Source organism: Electrona antarctica, assembly GCF_951216825.1.
Source record: "Electrona antarctica genome assembly, chromosome: 4".
Taxonomy (NCBI): domain Eukaryota; kingdom Metazoa; phylum Chordata; class Actinopteri; order Myctophiformes; family Myctophidae; genus Electrona; species Electrona antarctica.
The window spans coordinates 28,714,986-28,720,995 of NC_136809.1; positions in this window are offsets into that span (position 1 = coordinate 28,714,986).

Below are 6,010 nucleotides of genomic sequence, written 5' to 3' on the forward strand. Positions count from 1 at the left end.
GCACAAGAGGCCTGGAAATACTGAAAAGTATCTATGTGAGGGAAAACGTTGACAGCACCAGTTAGTGAGTATCCATACTGTAGTCATGACAACCCCCCCCCCCCCCCCCCGAATATGCGTCCCCTCTCTTCACTATAATGTCCAAAAATGCATAAATTCTTTACAAACCTTTATAAAGATGTACATTAACCATGTTTGTCATGTGTCTGCCCCCCCCCCCCCCCCCATTTTACCAATGTGGAATTGCCAGCTTCCTACCCATGTGTTGTTTGTTGTAGCGCCCAGTCAAGCCAGAGGCATAGCAGAGGAATCAAACCGTTTACAAATTGGCAGACCTCTGATGTAACTCTGACATGACCATAAACAAACCTTATACACCCATATATATCCATGTCACTATAGCCTCAGACATAACCATAAACAAACCCGATATGGCAATAATAGGCATAATATGGAGATCTGGTTGTCCAGAGCCATGGACCGACCAACTTTTAACTCGGCGTGTGCATTGGCAAGGACTCAAGGGAGTGTGGTGCCCGCAACAGAGCTGTTCGGATAGGCGCTTGTCCAGAGCCGCAGATCCAACCAATAGGCCCATATATGGGCGTGCCAATATACAGGGTATGTATGGGCATATAAATATATTATATGACATCAGGAATCCATATATGGGCATAAAAGGGACACAGACAGAGATACAGAGATCTCCATACCGGTATATTGGCACAACAGGGACACAGAGTGGGTACTCTGACAGAGCCACCGACACTATGACATCGGTCTAGTTGGCATAACGTTGGTGTGAGCCTCTAGTACAGTATGCGTAATAGGCCTACTCATACTCTTTCCTTTCTATCAAACATCTTATACAAGGCAAAGTCCATGCTAATCCCAAGTAACAATGATTTGTGATCTGATCCATCCATCATCCATGCAGTAGAAAAAGCTGACTCTGTAAAATCTCACTGGGGATTTAATTATTGAGAGGGATTTGACTTGTGGCTTATATCATTGCATAATACTCTTCACTTTATTACCACTTGTATTTTGTTGACAAGGGCACTATGATCCTGGAAGAGGAATGGTGGTTTGTGGTGACTTGTAGTTATTTTGTGGTATTTTCTATTTATTTATTTTTAAACACAATTTATTCTGTATGCTTTGTAACTTATAGGCTTGTCTATCGTGACCTGGCCTCCACAATGGGACCACCTGATTGAATACATGGTTACAGCAAATATGATTGACTCTTATATTGCATTTGCCTAATGCCTATATCTATCTAAGGATTATAGCACTGATTCCAGACCAAACTTCCTCTCCTCTAAGTCTAATGTTTCCCAAACGGGCCCCCAATTTGATTGATTTGATTTAACTTTGAAAGTGTACAAATGGAACCATAGTACAAATGGAACCATTTTCCATTTGTATGCTCTAGGAGTTACATACACATAACCAAGGTGGGGATCCCCTGAAACCTCTCAAGGACCCCTAGGTTTTTTGAGGAGCTCTGCTCTAACACACGCACGCACGCACGCACGCACGCACGCACGCACGCACGCACGCACGCACGCACACACGCACGCGCACACACACACACACACACACACACACACACACGTGCACGCACACACAAAGCAGTACATGACCAGATCATTCCGATTATATGTTGCTGTTTCCTGTATTTTGATCATACACTGTACATACATCAGGATGTCTGGAAATTGGCATTAAAGAAAAAACAAAGCAGGATCTTAATACAGGAATGAGTGGTTGGTTTAATTGTCTAAATCAACTCCATGCTTTATGGCCTAAGTACAACTGAGCAGGTTGTACCGGACAGTCATTCCGTAACATATCATAGCTTGAAGAAGGTTTTGTGGCATGTGGCTTTTATCAGACTCAGCTGTCCATTTGTGACATGATCCCTGAAGTCCTTTGATAACGCTTTTAGACAAGATGATGATGTTAAGACAAATTTATAGACAAATTGTCTATTGTCACAATTTATCAGTATGATGTTTCAAAACACAATTGGTAGTCTTCATCTTGGATTAAAGCACAAGAGGCCTGGAAATACTGAAAAGTATCTATGTGAGGGAAAACGTTGACAGCACCAGTTAGTGAGTATCCATACTGTAGTCATGACAACCCCCCCCCCCGAATATGCGTCCCCTCTCTTCACTATAATGTCCAAAAATGCATAAATTCTTTACAAACCTTTATAAAGATGTACATTAACCATGTTTGTCATGTGTCTGCCCCCCCCCCCCCCCCCCCCCCCCCCCCCACACACACACACACACACACACACACACACACTCACACACACTGACTGAAGCATATGCTACAGTGGATATATTATGGCTGTGGCCAGCCATGCCACAAATCATTGTCCGTGCCACCACTGCACAAACATACATCATGTGGTTGATAAGACAGACACTACTCTTCTAAGCATGCTGTTGATATTGGATACAGAAGACCCTCATTACTATGAGATTACTGTACTTTGATAAATCCTGCTGCTTTATGATTCCCTTGTCATCGCACCATATCAGGATGAGACTAGACAGCCTGGGGAATATTACCTTAGGAGCCAGGGGCCCAATATATAAAGAGATCACACACGGAGGGTTGGGGGGTTGGATCATACATCAAATGGTGCTTCCCAAGGCAACTTCAAAGGAAAGCATCTGTTTCATAACACTGGAGGACTCGGGCAAGGAGAAGGAATTCCAGGTCTCTGATACCACACAAACTGACAAGTGCAAAAGGTGGGCAGAGAACCTATCTCACTACATTTCAATTTAGGCATTTAGCAGACGCTTGTTTCCAGAGTGACTTACAAAGTGCACAATTGGAGTAATAAGCTGCATGAACTCAAGTAAATAGAGTGTGAAGAAAACAAATTGCTATAACTAACCACGATAGCAGCCAGGTAAGCATAAAAAACATAACATACAGAACAACGTACACCTAACTCTGAACAATTGGCCAACATACTGTACATCTGATGTGGGTAACATAACTAACTATAGTATCTATCTAAATAGACAAGTTTACAGATGCAAATAAATGCAAGTGCAAGCGGGGTGAGGTGGAGTCTGACTACCACAAAGAAACACATTTCCCCTTAGAGATCATAGATATTTCTTCATCTCCCTCTCAACAGCTGAGCCTACTGCCGATGACTAACGAGTCTTCTTTTCCTTTCTGCGTTTCCCTTCAGGGGTCGCCACAGCGAAACATCTGCCTCCATCTTACCCTGTCCTCTACCTCCTCTTCTCTCACACCAACTAACTTCATGTCCTCTTTCACTACATCCCTAAATCTTCTCTTTGGTCTTCAGCTAGGCCTCCTGTCTGGCAGTTCCAACCTCAACATCCTTCTACCGATATACTCACTATCCCTCCTCTGTACGTGTCCAAACCATCTAAATCTGGCCTCTCTGGCTTTATCTCCAAAACATCTGACATGCGCTGTCCCTCTGTCCCTCGTTCCTGATCCTATCCATCCTTGTTACTCCCAGAGAGAACTTCAACATTTTAGTCTCTGCTACCTCCAGCTATGCTTTCTGACTTTTCCTCAGTTTCTAAGGCTTAGAACATATCTCACCACCATCTTGTACATGTACACCTTCCCTTTCATTCTTGCTGATAACGAGTGGACAGAGGAAATAACATTAACCCCACACTTGAACAGATATACCTGCATATGTCAGCATCAGTGTGATGCTCCCACAATAGTTCAGTCACACTACTATGTAGTATTGTGACCGACTAGTCACCACCCAGAGCAAGGAAGGACACGACACCGGGCAGCTTTCTTAAGTTTGTAGCTTTTATTCCTCCAAGTCGAGGGAATAACAATTTGAAAGCATCACAATATTACTTTACACAGGAAAGCAGATAGCTCTCCACTGTCCGGACAGAGGCTCCCTCTTGAGTGTTTGTGGAGATGACTGATTGTCTCCACCAGGCCGAAGGCATGGGGAGAGAGTATGTTTTGCACTCCGTCCGTGTGTCCGTGTGTGTGTGTGTCCGTCCTTCCGTCCGTCTGTTACCAGCTAATCTCCGGCACCGTTAACCCGGTCGATGCCAAACTTTGCACACACACTCCCTGGATGCCAACGATGAACCTCTGCCCCACATTTTCCAGAACGGCCTGTTATAGCGCCACCATGAGGCAGCTTTTCACATTTTTTACCTAAAACTGCACCGATCTGCGTGAAATGTTGCAAGCACACTCCCTAGAAGCCAAGGACAAACCGTTGACCTGCATTTTCCACATCTGCCTTTTATAGCGCCACCAGGAGGCCGACTTTTGTAAAACACATTTTTTGATATTACTCCTCCAGATTCTGTCCAAAAATCTCACAAATCGTTACACAGTATCTCTATGGTCATGTGCTCAAGTCGGATCTGTCCGATATTTCTTATTCCATCCTAATTGGCTATAATTGGCTTTCACAGTTTGCAAGATTGCCCCGTTTTGAACAAAAGCCTCAAATCATGAACGCAGCATGCAATTTACGTGAAATCTTTCACACATTTTCTTACTAGGCTGAGGAATATATCCCACCCTTTTCACATTGGCCTGTTATAGCGCCACCAACAGGTTGATTTTTGCAAAACACATTTTTGGAACAAAATGCCTCAAAAACATGTTTATATTAATCCTAAACATTTTGCCAAACATCTCACACAGTCCTATCCTCCTGGTGGAGACCTGTGCCCAGAAGGGCACTTTTTCTAGTTTATCATGTTATCCACCACAGGTGCGCAGCCACGCCCAGCTCTGAGTCCAGTTATAGTTTGACTCAGGCCAGGTGTGACTGCTTAAATCAGTCATCCTCCATCTCACAAATATTTACCCAGCATTTTAACCAAATAACCTTGCAGTAACACGTATCTCCCAAACCGTAGACTACCATCATACAGTAAAGATATGGGGAAAAGGACACTTACGCTATTCTTCTACATGTCAGCAGAAGAACATCTCTGTGTTGTAAAATCCTTACTTGCTTAAGCTTAAATCATAAGCTATAACAAAGCCCCCCCACACACACTCACACACAATGAAAATATGACCTGGTCAGCACTGCTAAATAATGTTTACACATTGATTGATTGATTGAAACCTTTATTTATTCTCGAAAGAGCAATTGAGGTTCTCCCTCATTTTCAATGCTGCCGAGATTACATACATTTTATGAAACAGTTTAAGACATAAAACACAAATCAAAACTTCATGTAAGGAGAGACATCATTATACAGACATTGAGACAAAACACAAGTTAAAAACAGTTACATGTTGAGGTAGGGAGGTTCAAAAGCAGGTTATTAAAATGACCATAGGATATTGGGGTGTTAATTTTCAATGTTTGTTGTAAAGTGTTCCATGTGGTGGGGGCATCGAAGCAAAAAGCTGATTTACCTAATTCAGATTGTACGGATGGGACCTCTAGAGAAAGCCATTCACTTGAACGGGTCTGGCGGGTATTTCTTTTCCATTGTAACAGCAATGTGATGTATGGAGGTAGCTTCCCATCAATGGCTTTAAAAATAAACTGGTGCCAGTGCATGGTTCTCCTCTCAGAGAGGGAAGACCAACCAACTTTATCGTAAAGGGTGCAATGGTGAGTGCTATAGTTTTCACCTGTAATGAACCTTAGTGCTGAGTGATAAACTGTATCTAGGGGTAGAAGAGTGGTAAGGGCAGCATTTCTATAAATAACATCACCGTAGTCCAGAACTGACATAAAAACAGCATCAACAACCCTTTTCCTACAGATCATTGGGAAGTTAGCTTTATTTATATAGAGAAAACCAATTTTCTGCCTTAACTTGGTGGTAAGGTCAGTGATATGGTGTTTAAACGTACATTTTTCATCAAGCCAGATGCCCAGATGCTTATATTCAGTGACTCTGTCGATAGAGGATCCATTGATAGTGCGAATGTGCAGGGAGTTGAAGTCTATGTTTTTGGTTTTTGAAAATAACATAAA